The sequence below is a fragment of the Euprymna scolopes genome, chromosome 30 (assembly GCF_053919585.1).
Source record: "Euprymna scolopes isolate OS-2025 chromosome 30, ASM5391958v1, whole genome shotgun sequence".
Lineage (NCBI taxonomy): Eukaryota > Metazoa > Mollusca > Cephalopoda > Sepiida > Sepiolidae > Euprymna > Euprymna scolopes.
Window position 1 is genome coordinate 55088986 of NC_136511.1, and position 19114 is coordinate 55108099.

The 19114-nt window shown below is 35.5% G+C and overlaps 2 protein-coding genes across 10 annotated transcripts in view; one reads left to right on the forward strand and one right to left on the reverse strand.

The window, feature by feature from the left end:
- LOC145254811 (glycosaminoglycan xylosylkinase-like) overlaps nucleotides 1–19114 on the reverse strand; it is a 795724-nt gene that overhangs the window by 406787 nt on the left and 369823 nt on the right. The gene's annotated exons all lie outside the window — the stretch shown is intronic.
- LOC145254812 (uncharacterized) overlaps nucleotides 1–19114 on the forward strand; it is a 560817-nt gene that overhangs the window by 279038 nt on the left and 262665 nt on the right. The gene's annotated exons all lie outside the window — the stretch shown is intronic.

Here is a 19114-nt window from a genome sequence, read left to right on the forward strand (position 1 = left end):
TGGTTTGTAGAACTTAATACCAATGATACAAATTTCTATCAGATGAGGATAATACAGCAAGCCTTGCTGCATATAATGTCGTGTTTGTATCACGTTCTCGAGTCAGAAAACACAAGACAGAAAATGGGAAGATAACAGAGATATGGCAACTTTCAGCTGAGCGCAAAGTAAAATATGTTCAGTTTGTTTTGTTTGTTTTAACACTGGCAAAAAAAAAAAAAATAGGAAAACCATCAATGTCAAACTAAATCCTTTCATCATCATCATCATCATCATTTTAACATCTATTGGCAAAGCCAGAAATCACGATATGAATTTCTGTGTTGCATAAATTTTTTTTTTTTTTGTTAAATATTATTACACGAGCATGGGTGCCCGACGTTGTCCGGGTGTTTGGAGCTGTATGTTGAGCAAAAAAAATTTTTTTTTTTTTAAAGTGGTAGTAGGCAGGTAGGCTCAACCCCGTACCGAGAAGAAGGAAAAGAAAAAAGTGACCCCCCCCCCCAAAAAAAAAACATGATGTCTTCACCGTTGCGTCCATCGCCAAACTGGAAGTGGGGAAGGTTTAAATTAAGGCTAGTCAATCGAAAACAGTGATTGCCTTTCAAAAGTATCGGCGAAAAAAGCGACCCCTCGCTGTAGAAAAATGCCCAGTTGAGGGTGAAGGAATTAATGTTTTTAACCAATTTTTTCAATATTTGTTATCGGAAGGGTCGAGCTTCAAAACAATACTGATCTCATGAAAATCCATCGTCTCTGTCGAAAGTTTTAGGCATACATACATACATTTAAACAGATAGGTGAGATTTATATTATAAACTAGGGGGGGTACCTGGCGTTGCCCGAGTGTTTGGAGGTGTGTATGGTCGGGGGGGGGGTTAATGAAAACCTAAGAATAAGCGAAGTAAAAAAAGAAAACAGAAAAACGAACGTTAAAACTTAAGCGGAGGGTACCCGGGCGGTGGGGGGGGGTGTAATCAAAACATCGAAAACAAAACACAAAAAAAACTAACGTAAGGCAAACGAACGATGTTAAATGTAAAAATTGAATAAACAAAAAAGAAAACAGAAAAGCGAACGTTAAAACTTATCTAAAAAATAAAGCAGGGGGTACCCAGGCGGTGTGTGTGTGTGGGAGGTAAGCCAAACAAAAAATACAAAAAAAAACTAACGTAAGGCAAACGAACGATGTTAAATGTAAAAGTATGAAAAACAAAAATAAAAAAGAAAACAGAAAAACGAACGTTAAAACTTCTGAAAAATAAAAACAAAAAAAAAACACGTGAAAAATGGCTTAAATAAGCCTGTTTCGATATTAAAATTTAAAAAATCGGTGGGTACCCGGGTGTTTTGGGGTATGTGTGGTCGGTCGGGGGTGGGGGTGTTAATGAAAACCTAAACGAACGTTACATGAAAAATGACTTAAATAACACTGCTTCAATATTTAAATTTAAAAAATCGAAAAAAAAAAATCTCACACCACGATTCGAACCCAAAACGTTTAGATAATGAACCAACACTCTAACCAACTGAGCTAACACGACACATGAAATTCTCTCAGTTCTTACAAATATTTAAACTAAATCAGGTCATGACATCGTCTGACGCATGCGTAGAACTGATCTCGCTATGAGAGGACGGTTTTTGTTGACCCCCCCCCTGTAGAAAATTGTTGATTTCATGATGAAAAAATTAACGTTTTTGGCCAATTTTTCGATATTTTTCGGGCGAAGGATGGGGCTTCAATATGATAGCAAGTTTGTTAATTTTTGGTCTGTCTGTCGAAAGGTTTTAGCGGGCACACAAACACACATACATACATACATACATACATACACATATTTTCACTTTTATATATATAGACGAGGAATTTTCTCGAGGTAAAATCTATTGAGAAATACACATTTTGTATTGATAAATACACAATTTAAATATGAAAACTAAAAACAATAACAAGTTATCCAAGATGGTCATCTCTTTTGGGCCATATTGGATAACTTTACCTAATTTTTACAATATTTAAAATGTGTATTCCTAAATACAAAATGCGTATTCTTCAACAGATTTTAACTCCAAAAGGTTTCTCATATAATAATATTTAACAAAACATAACAAAAAAAATGCTTAATGGCTACACAGAATTTTCTTTTTTCTTGCAATAAACTCATGACGTGATTTAGTGACGTTGCCTATTTGTTTTACATGCTGGCATGTGTTGGACTACTTTTTAGAAATTGACTTTTAAACTGAACTATCTCTGGCCACGTCTTTATTTATCCATCTTTCTTTCAAACTCATTCTGATCACTTCCTGCTATATTTTACTCTGCAAACACAGCCTGCTTCCACAATTCTTCCACACTACTAACCGAATCCCTCTCATCCATATGTTTTATTTCTAAACTAACCTATCTCTGGCCAAGTCTTTATTTATCCCTCTTTCTCTAGAATTCATCCTTATCTCTTCAACCCATATTTTATTTGGTGTTCTCTTTCCAGTAGAGCCTTCTACCACAATTATTGACACGAAAATCAACAGAGTCTATATCATTTCTGAAATGGTCTTTTCTCTGTTGATTATGATATGTTGTTGGTCTTGTGCACTTCTAGGAGATCCACCTTCCCAGGCTTTGCCTTCTCTTTTTTGAGCAGGGAGTTAGTTTATTGTTAATAGCCTGGGGTGTTTCATGCATGTATTGCAGGCCAGAATCCTCCTCCCTTGGGGTGCTGACATTTTAACTCCACTTTCTTACTCTTGTGTCACATCTTCCCGTAATAGGAGAGCGATAAATACAGACTCTCATTCATTTTTTTTTCTTTTCATCATCACCATTTTTGGTTTAATATATGTTTTTCATACAGATATGTGTTGGACAGATTTTAAAAATTGGCTTCCAAACTAACCTATCTCTGGCCAGGTCTTTATTTATCCCTCTTTTTGTTAAATATATCCTCACTACTTCCTCCCATGCTTGCCTTAGTCTTCTCTTCTACATCTACTTATCCTGTTCTGGGTAAAATAGCAACTCAACTACTATAATAAAGTCATATTCTTGTCTGTTTGTTTGTTTGTTTGTTCACAATTTGATTAATATGTACAAAAGGTTCACTGTTACAAAAATTAATTTTCATAATGGAAACGGACGTTTACACATATTCATTCCATCATCATTTCTATGCAGACTATTTATTCAAAGGAAATCTGCATTCAAGAATTAACTCCATGTACGTATTCCATTAAAAAAAATTTTAATAATTAGCTACATGTTATTAATTGTTTGTTGTAATAGAATTGTTTTAATTGTTTTTTTAGGAATATTATTTAAAGTTAATTTATTAAATTTTTTAAAAATTTGATTAATATTTAACTTAATTTATTTTCAATTATTATGATTAGCCGACACCAGTTGCCCTTAAAAGCGGAAGTACGTTTATTTATTTAAGCTATGAGAGTTATTTCCTGTTTAATTTTCATAGACGAAAGTGGATGTATATATTATTTAATTGAAATTCATTATGGAGACGAGTATAATTTTTATTTATTGCGGACTGTTATCCTCATCTTTTTTAGTTGTTGTTTCACAACGTTTCGGCCAACTATTCTTTGTCAGGTTGTAATAACTGCCATCCATACTTGTTGTCGTCTCACTACGTTTTTGACCGTTTTTGGGTAAAATTGAAACCATTATCTTCAGACAACAATAGAGATTCAAGGTCTCTATTCACTGCGCCACAGGCCCCGAAGGGTGATCAAGGTTGGATTTTTTCGTTTTATAAATCCACGCTTATTTATTATCTGATCTTCTATGTTCAGGTCCGTATGAATATATATATATTTGTCTTTACATAAGCAGTAGTTTGATTACTCTACTTCTGTATTGAGCATTCTTGTATGAACCTCGTTATATTTCACTGGTTACCCTACCTTTGGAAAATAGCAACCTCAAATTATATATATATTTCAATCCTACCCAAAGCTGGCCAGAGGCTTACTTGGCCAAAAACGTGGTGAGACAAAAACGTGGTGAGACAACTATGGGTAATTGCAGTGGATGCAGTTAGGAGATTTGGAGTTCCTATCCCGTCGCAGTTACCACCTGACGAAGGCCAGAGGAATAGTTGGCCGAAACGTCGGGAAACAACAACTTAAAAAGATGAGGATAAAAGCCCGCAATAAGTAAATTAATAAAAAGTGAATGTGTTTTATGCTTCCATAAAAGCAACATGTGACCGACTTTCAGGAAAATCGTAGAAATTAGGATATTCAGTGTATCTAAAATAGTATGTGACTAAACCCTCCCCCCACCAATATGTTTCAACTTAGCAACACTGGGTATGTACAGCTAGTGCTTAATAAATCTTTGGATCTATTGGATTATCTTAAAATTTTGTAAAATAAATTACACCTCAGGTATGTTTGAAAGTCAAATCACATGACAAGAAAGAAGAGGAAAAAAAAAGAAAGAAAAAAAAAGATGTACAAAATACTGAGGATGGAGTTTGATTCCGAAATATATTTCAATCATAAATTTCAAGCAAGTAAAATATTTGTTTAGTTTTGTAATATTGCGTTGTGATTTGGCTTTCAAATGTACCTGATACGTAATTTATTTTATTCAAATTAAACCAATGCTTCTATAACGGAACGTACACCCTTGATGTTAAAATTTCGTGTTATGATATGATGGTGATCTAACCTATTTCGTCACTATATGGACTCTTCTAGATACTGTGCATATAAGAGCCTATGTAGAGGATGGGGGTTGCCTTTTAATGTAGTTGGCGAAATCATCCTCTGTTGTTAAGTAGGAGATTAAAGAGAAGTCGCATGGTCTCCTTTGCCATGAAATGAAGACACGAAATATGCCGATACATAATATTACAAGTAAAGTAAATTTATTTACAACATAATTACAAATTAAAGATTGTAAAACTTCATAGCGAAAGATGAATGAGTAACGTTACTTGTGTTTAGACCTCAATATTCTTTGTTGAGAGTTCGAACGGCGGCTTGGCTGTTTGCCAGAACTGGGAAGTGTTTTTCGTCACATCTGCATTGTCCTGAGGTCCAGGGAAAAGAGAAAGTGATTCGGAAGTGAGGTGTTATGCCCCGGCCACCAAGAGTAAGAAGAAGGCCTATTAACTGAAAAATGCCTGCAGGCAATGTAGGTAAGATTTGTAAGACTGTCAGTACTATATGAGGGCCATTTGAAAAAGAGCAATAAAACATTTTTAAAAAGAAAAAGGAACACAGTTAGATTAATACTGAAACTGAACTTTATTCAATACTAGCTGTACCCTAGCTCGAGTTGCTGTAATGGAAGAATCCCCATCCCCGCTGTTTTAGCACCCCGAAATCTACCCAGCAAATATGTTGTTATATATGAACGTGAGACGGACGTTTCCAACCCAAAAAAAGAAGGGTAAAAAAGGAAGATTAAAAAAAATGGGTTCCTAGTGCCGCCTCTAAGGGGAAACTTGAAAAAAAAAAATTAATTAAAAAAATGAAATAAACGATGAAAATCGGGAGAAAGGCATCGAACAAAGAGAAATGTAACGCAAATGATGTATGATATGTTTTTATAACAAAAAGAGAAAAAAATAAAAGAGATTTGAAAGACAGCGAATAAAGTGCGAATAAACGGAAGAAGAATGAATCGATGTAATTTATTGTTGTTGTTTTTTTAATGTTAAAAAATCTGGATGCATTACAAAGAAGGAAACGATGTTAAACTTGCTGAAGGAAGAGGAAAAACGGAAAGAGAGAAGAAATAAATAAACAAAATGTAAAGTCCGTAGAAACAGAAACAGAGGAAAGTTTATAAAAAATAAAAAATAAATTTTTTTTAAATTTTTTTTTTATTACATTATTCACCCCAAACAAGGCAAATTGCCACTTTGGTGTAGGGGGCTACTATCCGGGGCAACAACTACTGGGGTACTATGTAGGGATTTGGGCAGCAAGATGTCGGTTCACGTTACACTTGGACTTCTGCACGTCAGTACTGTTGGGGAAGCAGGGACCTGGAATGGAATTCCAGAGTCTAGCGGTTCTGGGGAAGAAACTATTGGAGTAAAAAGATCTTTTACATCTAGGGATCTCTACAGTGTGGGGGTGGGATTTAGCAGCCTGTCGGGTTTGTCGAGGGTGCTCACGTAGTGGGGGCACAAGTGATTGCAGTTCGTCAGAGCATTCACCACTAAAATACTTGTAGAAAAGGCAGAGGGATGCAACATTTCGTCGATGGGACAGAGGCTGAAGCTTAGATGCTAGTTCAGGGCCTATCAGGTTTGCGACTCTCTTTTGAACCTTGTAAAGGAGCGAGAGACTAGTAGCAGATGCACCAGCCCAGATGTGACAGCAATACTCCATACATGGGCGAATGGTGGCCTTATAGAGGTACAGGATACTTTGGGGTGTAAGTAGTTTTCTAGCACGGTAGAGAGAGCCCACCTTTCTTGCAGCGGCCCTGGCAATGCCTTCAATGTAATTATTCCAACTCATGTTTCCTGTGAACGTTAGGCCAAGGAGTTTGAAAGATGGCCTCTCAGATAAAGAGTCGTTGGCCATTGCTATGGGTGGTAGAGAGGGTTTCTTGTAATTATTGAATGAAACTAGTTTAGTCTTGGCAGCATTGAACGCGATCAACCACTTTTGTCCCCATTCCACTACAGATTGGAGGTCTTCCTCTAGTGTTTCTGCTATTTCTTTAGAAATGTGTTCATTCGTCTTCCTGTCGTGCCTGCCATAGAGTGTAGTGTCATCAGCATATATACCCATCTCAGAGGCAATTTTGTCGGGGAGGTCATTTATGAATATCAGGAACAATAGAGGTCCAAGGATAGAACCTTGGGGCACCCCCGCATTTATATCATATTGTTTAGATGTACGACCGTCGAGGACAACCTGGATTTTTCTCTTGTCCAAGAATAAATAAATAAGTAAATAAAAATGAAAAGAAACGATGATGAACTTGCCGAAAAAAAAGAGAAAACACGGAAGAGAGAAGAAATAAATTTGAGAAAGGGAAAGATCGAGAAAATGAAAAACAGAGGGAAGATACATGGAACACCTCCTCCCCCAAAAGCAAAGAAAACGATGTTGTAATTGCCGAATAATACGAAATAAAACGGAATTGAAGTATCATAAGTTTTACTGCACTGTAAGAAAAAGTAAAGTGTTTTGGTTTGTGTTTGTTTTTATTTTTAACCAACGCAAAAGTTAGCGTGGTGCGTTTCACCTAAATTGCAGTCCAGTTTTTATGAAAACCTAAATCGGTGTTCATCCTTATTTGTCTCCTGTGAATGGTCACGGACGGTGTACATGAGTGGCGGTGGAAGTATGGGTTTTTATAGAGAGATGGTTTTACTACTTCCATTGATCATAGCCGGTTTTTGCAGTGAACTCTCACCAGATATAATATAGGAAGCTCCGATCTGCGAGTAAGTGGATAGCTAATATGCCTATAACACACCTCAGATATCGTGATGCAGTTTGTGCATAGTACATCTGCATATAATGTCTAGGTTCTTAATCCTATTAAGGGCAAAGTCAGACGGGAAAAATGAGTTCATTTCATTTATATAGATAGATAGAAGATAGAAGAAGATAGATAGATAGATAGGTAGATAGAAGAATAGAAAAGATAGATAGAAGAATAGATAGATAGAAGATAGATAGAGAAGAAGAGATAAAAAATAAATATTATCTATGTAAAATTAAGTAATTTTAAAGCAATATACAATTTAATACTGATAAGACTGAATTATGAATTTAGGGAATAAATAATTAAAGAAACATTAAACAAATATTTTTTGACCTTCGGAACAAGATCACAGTGTAGTATCTGCTTTGATGGAGCTTGGTTTTAGATGCATTAAAAGTAACCAGCCACCTCTTCCCCCACTGTACCACGCGCTCAAAATTAGAGGAGAGAGAATCAGAGAGAACTTTGTCATTTACGGCCTTTAATGTGTTGCCATAGATGGTCGTGTCATCAGCATAGATGTCAACGAATTATTTAAGTACGTGTTTTGGGAGATCATTGATGTAGATCACAAAGAGAGTTAGGCCCAGAATGGACCCCTGAGAGACTCCAGCATTAATACTGTGGGCCTCTGTTCAACTCTGAGTGAAGATCAAACAATAGGACTTAGATCTGTGTCACACTAAGAAAATTCAGCAGCTTCATAAAAGGAAATTACTTGTTGCAGGTTATTAGAAATACCGATTTGTTTATGTTAAATGAGTTGGATTTCTGCATTGAACTCACAAAGATTGTGACCCAGGATTTTGGTCTGCATGAAGTCCTCTTCGTTTGTTGCAGTTAATCTGTAACTTTGCAGGTTTTACTCCTGATACACAGAACAGCAATGTTCTGCAATTTCATACAAAGTTGAAGAAGGTTTGGTCCAGAACACACAAAGGAATGGCATAAAAACAATGCAAGAAAATCCAGAAATGTCCATCTGATACAACTACACCAGATTTTGTACATCTATTATTTATATAAATAAAACAGTAGATGTATGTCTGTGTCCGTGTGTAAATATTTAACTGATAAACTCTTATAATACTAGTCACATAACAATTAACAGGAAATAGTAATCATACACCAAGTATGGTTTATAACTAATAAAATCTTTGTTTGGATGGATGAATAAGGCATACACAAAAATATCGGCAAGTTTAAATGCGGAATATTTATTTCAACTTGCCGACATTTTTATTTCTTTCTGCGTATGCTCAAATTCAATTCATTTCTTTAATCGTTTAATATTAAATCTTTCTTACATATCTTGCGATAGCTACATTGGTAGGGGATGTGTTAGTCTCGACTCTTGTTGACTAGCCTCGGTGCCCGGCGTCGCCCGGGTGTTTGGAGGTGTGTTTTGAGAAAAAAAAAATGTGGTAGTAGGCAGGCAGTCTCGAACCCATATCGCGAAGGAAGAAAAGAACGTGAAAAATAAAAAAACCTGATGTCTTTGCCGTTGCATCCATCGCCAAACCGGAAGTGACGTAGGTTTAAATTAAGGCTAAGCAATCAAAAAGAGGGGATGACTTTAAAAAATATTGGCGAAAAAAGCGACCTCTCCCTATATGAAAAGTGCCCAGTTGAGGGTGAAGGAATTAATGTTTTTAACCAATTTTTCGAAATTTGCTGTCCGATACATCACGCTTCAAAATGATACCAATCTCGTGAAAATCCGTCGCCTCTGTCGAAAGTTTTAGGCAGACATACATGCACTTAAACAAACAGGTGAGATTTATATATATAGATGTCACCTAAGTCATTTTTTTTTTAATATTTAGAAATCACTACTATATATTGGGTACAATATAATAATCAATAAAGAACTGGCTCTGTAATAATAAATACAAAATCTGCATAAATTAAAATATCATATTTAAGCGTATTTTACGACCTGACAAGGTCAGGCGCCATTGCCCCGTTAGTATGATATAAATTTCATCAAAATATTGAATATATTTGAAATTTTAAAGAAGATTCAGCCTTCAAAGCTCTATTAGCTTATGAGGCCACTTAGAGATTCGGATTAGTTTCATTGTCTGACCCAGGAAATTATGATCTGAATTTCATAAAAATAGAATATATTTAAAGTTTTAAGCAGGTTGTGTCCTTAAGGGCGCACTCTGACATTCGGGGACACTTCCATTGTTTTCCCTGGTAAATCTTACACAAGAATACATGTTTAGATTTTACGTGGATTTTTTAAACTTTCTTTCTATAGGTGACATACAAACATCACATAGACAAACAGACACTGAGTTTTGTATACTATAGAAGTTATACGCGCTTTCACCATACATTTGAATAAGTGATGCTAAATGTGTGAGGTAGAAAAGCGTACAATTATTTGTGCAGACGATAATGCCAATGATATCAATTCTTACAAGTATATTAGCTTCATATTGGATTTTATTTTAAAAGGTTTCTTAACTGAGAAAATCTGCAGCAAAATAAAATAAGATTGAAACATATTTAATTAAAGTGAGACAGAAAAAATATAAAATGTCGTGCAATCATTGGAGTAAACGATTGTTAATAATTCGTTGTGTATGGAATAGTCAAGTTTTCCTCACGCAAACATATTTCTATTTATATAAAGTTAGGTCTGTGTATATGTTTATATATTTGTATGCGCAGAATTCATTCTTAAACTAATAAACCGATCATTAGGAATTTTGGAACATAACTGGCATGTGTAAGTGTTCGTAATGTAAGCTATATTTAGTTTTATGCAACAACTAAAAAGAAGGAGGGTCACTTGTGAAAATTCATTAATTTCGATTTCTCTGAAATTTTAACATTAAGTATAATTAATAAATATTTCCCAAATTTCAGTAGAAGATTTTAAAAGGTTTTTAAGATGCATAATATGGACAAATTCATTTGAAATTTCAAATATTTCAGATTTGCATTAAATTTGATCCACAGTCATCAAATACTGATGAAGCAAAATTCCCTGAATCACTTAAGATCATTTAAGTTTCAGGTTTGAATTTTAGACATTTTGTAGAATCAAAATCATATAATGGATTTTAAACGTAACTAGAATAAAGATTCTAGATATAAGGTTTTGTATCATTATATTTTAATTTTTATCTTCATACAAGGACATAAACTTAATATAAGGGGAGAACTTGAATGCCTATTAGGTCTCTGTAGAAAACCTGACATGAGGATACTTTTTTCAACAACTAAACCCACAGTAGAACCCCGGGATACGGCATAAAACATTAGTAACAAAATACAATACAATACAATAATGTTATACACATGTATATAATGAAATAACATTATAAATAATATCGTAATGCGGGGAAAATACCATAACCAGGAGCCAGAAAAACATCGTATTGCACATTGTAACCCGAAAAAAAAACAGTATCCTAGGGCCACCGTATCCCAGCGTTCCACTGTATATGCAAAATCACATCGTATTTACGGCCCAAATAAGATCTCCTCGGTATAGCTAACCCATACTAGTTTTATTATGAGGAATGGTGCATCTTTTACAAGTGATGTTACCTCAAGTAGCAGTACGAAGCGGGACACTTCACCAGACAAAAGGAATTCTTGTCTTGGAATACAGTAAGACCAAGAGCCCACAAGAAAATATATGCTATAACTTATTTAAATGGTCAATTAAGAAGAGAAAAATTATATTCCCAACTGATTTACTAATTCAGTGTTCGAGAGAGGTTAAAGAGAACTTTAATGGAATATTTGAATATCTAATTATCTCAAATATAGATTAAATGTTAGCCCTAGAAAGGGGTCTCTTGCTTTTTTTATGTAAGATTGTAATCTTTTCATATTTTTTTTAATGAAAATTTTAGAAAATGTTTTTCTTTTTTCTTACTTTTAGAGGATGTGTAAATGAAATGGGATGAAGGATAACTTCATCCCAAGTTTTAGAAAAAATTCTTTGTGTGAAATTTGTAGCTGATGAGAAATTCTGACAGGAAGAAGACAAAACAATTAAAATGCAAGAAAATACTTTAATCGTTGGCTTGAAAATATGAATTAATGGCTACGTGAAACTAATTGAAAATCAAAAAAGAAAAAAGAAAGAAAGAAAAATCGATATGCATTCTTATAATCCAGAATTCTATTTAGTTAAACCATTTTAAAATATATTGCTTGCAAGCAAAAATATAAATAATATTCTTATGAAGTATCCATTTCTATCTGAATATTTAATGATGAAAATATTATTTCAAACTTAAGCCTGAAAAAATAATGAAAATGCAATTTCAAACTTAGGCCTGACAGATTAATAGAAATTATATTTTATACTTTAGCCTGGCAGACCAATAAAAATGTTATTCAAAACTTAACAAAGCAATGATAGTGTTATTTCAAACTTAAGCTTGGCAGGCCAATGAAAATTGTATTTTGAACTTCACATTTTTTTTTTTTTTTTTTTACACGGTGGTCACCACTTATCAAGGCCCGGAAGCCACTCAGGGATAAGTGTTATTGCAAGTACAGTACGTTAGTGTGGAGATTTGATGAAGTGTTTACTAAAGAGGGCGGTTCATTAGGAATTTGTTAACGTTGGACTTGAAGACATCCAACTTTCCAAGAACTTCAACTGAAGTAAAATGAAACAACGAGAAATATAAGACTATTTTGTTTGGAGAATTAATTATTAATATATAATCTGAGACAGATATTTTCTTTGCTGATTATATAAAGAAAAGTCATACTTTCAAGTGTGTCTCTGAATAAAACTTGAAAACTACAGGGTGGAATGATAAAGTTGTTGCCCTAAAGAAAACAACATCTACAGCTTTACTTTAAAACTTTTATTGAAAAAAAATCAATTTGAGTAACTTGATTATGTAGTAGAGCTGACATCTATTCAATGTAGTTGACTTCAGCCTCTATCACCGCCTCAATACAGGTCCGAAACTGGGAGCATGCCTTTTCCACAAGCACAGGCGGGAGCTCAGTGACTACTTGATGGATGGCAGGGATCAGACTGGCTTTGATGTTGTGAAAGGTCATCTTGGTAATATTCTCGACGTATGATCAAACAAAGTAGTCCAGCGGGTTTAGGTCAAGGGAGGAAGGGGGGCAGTAAGAGAAGGGTATAAAGTCATAGCATTCCTTCTGAAGCCAAGCCTGGACTTGTAGGCCAGCGCCGAGTCCTGCTGCCACGCCCAGGGTCTGCCAGCAGCCACCAGATTGCATCAGGGGATCACCACACTCTTCAGCACATCCAGGTTCACTTTAGTGTTGACTTTCAAGCTAACTTTGAAGATGTGAGGTGGTTCACTTGAAACCACACCAAAGACGATAACTGTGGCTGGAAACTTTGTTTTCATCACCCTGGGCATGTCTGTTAGCAATGATCCTATTGTCATAACTTGGATCGATAAAGAGCAGGAGTTGTACAGTGGCGCATTTCTGATCTCGCTCGTTGAACATTGTGTCACTTTCACGCATGACAGAAGGCTCCTATGCTCTTGAGATTTGTACACAACTGGCCAACTGGTAGATGGTCTGCAACAAAAAAAAAGAAAACTGGTTTTCATCAAACGGAAATGGAATCACGTCATCTTTTCTAGGGCGACAACTTTATAGTTCCATCTTGTACTGAAGATACACTTCCGGTTTCAGTATGACTCCAAGAAATGATAAAAGAAAATGCTCTAATATTTGTTTATTTGAAGTCAACCGGGATCAAATTAGTGCATTGGGTTTCATAAATAAAACACTTTCTTTCATTCTAAGATATCATTAAAGGAATTTACTCTGATAAACTCACAGCACTTGTACCCCCTCGTGTATACTCTCCGCCAAGCTGACAAGCAGCAAAATCTCGCCCTTTCACTGTTGTAGTCCTTAGATGCTGGAAAAGCCTTCTATTCTAATAGTTTCTTCCCTTCGACTACTAGAGTTCGAAATTCTCTCCCTGTTTCCTGCTTTTCTGACTGTACTGACATACAGGTTAAAATGTAATGTGAACACACATCCTGCATCTCAACTCCCCACAATGCCCTATTAGAGATGAGCCCAAATAGTAGCCCCTTACGTCCAAGTGGCAATACACTTTGTTTGAGGGGGAAGAAGAGTAAAAGTAAAAAGAAACTATGTCAAACAGTCAGTCAGCTGCAGCTGATAATTTTATCCATTTTTTTTTTCTTTCTATCACTTCCCAAAGTTTGTTTATGAATATGAGAGAGAGAGAGAGAGAGAGAGAGAGAGAGAGAGAGAGAGAGAGAGAGAGACAGACAGACAGACAGACAGACAGACAGACAGACAGGTACAGAAACAGACTTCTACAAGACTACCATTCGCCCATGTATGGAGTATTGTTGTCACATTTAGGCTGGTGCATCTGCTAATAGTCTCTCACACTTAGACAGGGTTCAAAAGAGTGTTGCCAATCTAATAGGCACTGCACTATCAGCTAGGCTTCAATCTCCATCCCATTGACGAAATGTTACATCCCTCTGCCTGCTTTACAAGTATTTTAATGAAGGTGCTCTGATGAACTACGAGCTCTTGTACTCCCTAGACATAAATACCTCCGACAAACCCGTCAGGCAGCAAAATTCCACCCCTACACAGTAGAGATTCCCAGATATCAGAAAGTTCTCTAATAGTTGCTTCCCTGCACTGTGCCTTGTTTGGGAAGAAAATACAAAAAAAGAATTAAAGAGAGAGAGAGAGAGAGAGAGAGACAGACAGACAGACAGACAGACAGAGGGAGAGGCTGAATATAGTTAACTTTGTGTTCATAATTGTAGTAAATACTAATTCCTATTAATCCCTACCTGTGCATTGAACGGATACTATACTATTTAGTTTACTGTACTTTATCATAGTAAAGATTCATACAAAATTTCAGCCAGATCGGCCCTGTAGTTTCAGAAAAAAACTTCTAAAGTAAATGTGGTATTGTGGTGACTAATCTCAATTAATCCCTAACTGTGCATGAAATGGATACCATAATACTTAGTTTGCTGCCTCTTATCATAGAAGCCTATACAACATTTCAACCAGATCAGTCCAGTAGTTTCTGAGATGAAGTAAAACGGACTGACAAAGAGAAATATAATGTAGATAATGTAGATAACATTGTTAAGGAGTTTAACAAAAAAAATATCTTTTTTATGTAAGATCGTAATCTTTTCATATTTTTTTTTAATGTAAATTTTAGAAAATGTTTTTCTTTTTTCTTACTTTTAGAGGATATGTAAATGAAATGGGATGAAGGATAACTTCATCCCAAGTTTTAGAAAAAATTCTTTGTGTGAAATTTGTAGCTGAGAAATTCTGACAGGAAGAAGACAAAACAATTAAAATGCAAGAAAATACTTTAATCGTTGGCTTGAAAATATGAATTAATGGCTACGTGAAACTAATTGAAAATCAAAAAAGAAAAAAGAAGAAAGAAAAATCGATATGCATTCTTATAATCCAAGCGATGTCTTTTATAACCAGAATTCTATTTAATTAGACCATTTTAAAACATATTGCTTGCAAGCAAAAATATAAATAATATTCTTATGAAGTATCCATTTCTATCTGAATATTTAATGATGAAAATATTATTTCAAACTTAAGCCTGAAAAAAATAATGTAAACGCAATTTCAAACTAAGGCCTGTCAGATTAATAGAAATTATATTTTATACTTTAGCCTGGCAGACCAATAAAAATGTTATTCAAAACTTAAGCTTAACAAAGCAATGATAGTGTTATTTGAAACAAGCTTGGTAGGCCAATGAAAATTGTATTTTGAACTTAACATTTTTTTTTTTTTTTTTTTTACACGGTGGTCACCACTTATCAAGGCCCGGAAGCCACTCAGGGATAAGGGTTACTGCAAGTACATTACGTTAGTGTGGAGATTTGATGAAGTGTTTACTTAAGGGGGCGGTTCATTGTCATTAATCTGTCAAGCTTATTTCAAACTTAAGCCTGACAGAACAATGAAAACGCTATTTACAAAGTCAAGTTTGATAGACCAATGACAATGTTATTTAAAACTTCAGCTTTACAATCCAATGAAAATGCTATTCCCAAACTTAAGCTTAACAGAGCAATGAAAATGTTATTTCAGCATACAGTCATGGTCAAAATTACGGAGCATGAATGAAAGATCGAAATTATGATTCAAACTTATATATTTGAATGTTAAGAATAGCCTGGTAAACATTGATATTTTAACAACAATCAATATGTGGCATGTCCTCCTTTTGTCTATATAACAGCTTTTATTCATTTTTGCATATTATTGGCTAAATTGTTACAGGTGGTAGGATATATTTTCTACCACTCTTCATCAAGCCCGTTCAACAGCAGATATCTTAACTGTAGTTTCTGAACGTATATACCGTTCATTCGACAAAACAGGGGAGGGTAGAGCGGTGGCCCTTGATATATCTAAGGCTTTTGACAGGGTATGGCACGATGGTCTTCTAAGGAAAATTAGATCATATGGAATCACTGGAAGAATTCATAATGTAATTAAATCCTTCTTAAGTAATAGAAAAATCAAAGTTGTCCTCGACGGTCGTACATCTAAACAATATGACATAAATGCGGGAGTACCTCAGGGGTCTATCCTTGGACCTCTATTATTCCTGATATTCATAAATGACTTCCCTGATAAAATTGTTTCGGAGATGGGTATATTTGCCGATGACACCACTCTCTATAACAGATATGAGGGGAAAACAAATGAACACATATCCAAGGAAATGGCAGAAACACTAGAGGATGACCTCCAATCCGTAGTGGAATGGGGACAAAAATGGTTGGTCACATTCAATGCTGCTAAGACTAAGCTTGTTTCCTTCAATAACTACAAGAAACCTTCTCTACCACCAATAGCAATGGCCAAGAACACATTGCCTGAAAGTACTTCTTTTAAACTCCTCGGCCTAACGTTTACAGGGAATATGAACTGGAATAGATACATTGAGAGCATTGCCAAGGCTGCTGCAAGGAAGGTTGGCTCCCTCTACCGTGCTAGAAAACTACTTACGCCTGACAGTATCCTATACCTATATAAGGCCACCATTCGCCCATGTATGGAGTACTGTTGTCACATCTGGGCTGGTGCATCTGCTGCTTGTCTCTCGCTCCTGGACAGAGTTCAAAAGAGAATCGCGAACCTGATAGGTCCTAAACTGTCATCTAGGCTTCAGCCTCTGTCCCATCGACGAGATGTTGCATCCCTCTGCCTGTTCTACAAATACTTTAATGATGAATGCTCTGACGAACTGCAAACACTTGTACCTCCCCGACGTAACTACCCCCGACAAACCCGACAAGCTACTAAGTCTCATCCCTTTACAGTAGAGATCCCTAGGTGCAAGAAAGCCTTTTATTTCAATAGTTTCTTCCCCAGAACTGCGAGTCTTTGGAACTCCCTTCCAGAATTCTGCTTTCCCAACTGCACTGATATGCAGAAGTTCAAGTGTAATGTTAACAAACATCTTTCTACTCATATCCCTTCAAAATGACCCCGCTAATTAAGTCCCTGATAGTAGCCCCCTGTTTCAAAGTGGCACTGTGCCTTGTTTGGGGTGAAAATTGAATAAAAAAAATAAATAAATAAAAAATAAAAAAAATGAAGTTTGGCCTCTAATTTTTTTTTTTTTTTTTTTTGATGAACATTTGTGCATTCTCACTCTTTTCTCTAGATGGGACCACAAAGTTTCAATGGAATCTAGGTTTAGGGATTGAGGGGGCCACTTCATCACTGTAATCCCTTTTTTCTCAAACCAATCCATTGAAACTTTTGATGTATGGTATAAGGCATTGTCTTGTTGGAAGATTGCATCACTTGGAATGTTATTAAATATTTTAGTCAAAGAGGTTTGGTAAACCTGTCCAGTCTGTTAGTTTAAATTGTGGAGTTCATTAAGCCCTCACATGAGTACAACATGCAGCCCGAAACCATTATGCTTCCACCTCCAAATTTTACAGTTGGGACCACAAAATCAGGATGAAATGCCTCTCCTTCCCTACGGCACACATAAACCGCTTCAATGGTGCCAAAAATCTGATAAAAAATGAGAATTTGCTACAATTTTTGAATAGATGGTATGGATGTGTATTCACATAAAAATTTCAATTGTTCCTTTCAAAGTTTAGGAAATAGAAGCTGTTAACTTATCTCAAAGCTACTTTCGTCAGACCAAACAATTTTTATCCAATCATCAGGTGTTCAATTTTCATTTTTTTTTTTTTTTTTTTTGTGCAAATTCCAGTCGTTTTTTTCTTGTTGGCCTGAGACAAGTATGGCTTCTTCCTTGCTTTGCATCCTTTTAACCCCACTTCTAATAACCTTCTCACTGTTCGTTTTTTTTTTTTTGCATCCTCCCTAAGTTCAACAACAAGCTCTGAAGAACTTTTCTTTCTATCTGCAAGGGATAGACTTTTCAAAGATTTGTTTTCCCTGGCGGTTGCAGACTTTTTACGGCCTTGTCTTTTTCTGTTTTTGAAAGATTTTTGTTTCCTTGTGTGAACTCCTTTCCTTGAAGATTCCATCTTCCTGCCAATTTCTAAAAAGTCAAGCAGTGTTGAGCTTGGTCAGTACCAAATGGGTGACTATTTGGGAATACCAAGTGCTGTATGTGCTCTCCGCTTATCTTGGCATTGTTTCTAGTCTTCCTGGATTTCTCCTTGCCACTGGAATCAGGTAGTGCAGACTCACAAGAAGTGAGGTGTGGGATTGTGCAACCCTTGCTTCATAATTACACTCACACGGAGTATTGTCTCTTGAGACTGAATGGAGGCTACTGATTATATATATATATATATATATATATATGTGAGAGAGATTATCAATAAAATAAGAAAACGACAATATAAAAATATATACTAATGTATACAGATTAAATCATTTATTCAATAAGGAGGATACATTAATTAGGGGTGTAGGATTAGTAAAACTCTTTATACCATGGTATTTCGAAGCCTAATGCTTTTCATCAGAAGAGGAGAAAAGATGCTAGGTAGCATAATAGGGATGTGACGTCTAGCAATAGCTACATTAGGAGCGAAATAATATAAGTTCCAAAACGATTTGTTGAGCTTTGCATTATCCCGATGTCTCCTCTTAAAGAATCGATCTTATTCTTATAACTCCCCTATATATATATATATATATATATATATATATATATATATATATATATATAGTCATCCACACACAGTATCGCTTTGCTGTTTCACAGCTCATCAGTACAGCTAGACAAGCAACTACCTCAAGCCAGGATTGAAACCTGCCCGCCAACATGACAGTAGGAGCTTCTAACTGTTGAGCGCTGGTCTGTTTCCATATTTTCAAACTCTACTTCCTCTGAAACTAAAAGTCGCAGAGCAACGCTAGGAGCCTCAAATGATTGAATTTTTTTCCAGACCGTTCTTTTATGGGTCTTTAGCCAATTAAAATTGTTTTAAGGGGTCAAAATTGAAAAAAACGTTAAACATTTTGTACATTCATCTTAGTTTATTTTTCATTCTTAATCACTTTATATGCATGTCACGTCGGTACAGTGGTAACGTCACCAGCTTTGAATGCTACAGTTTCAGTTTCGATTCTAGCTGATGGCACCTA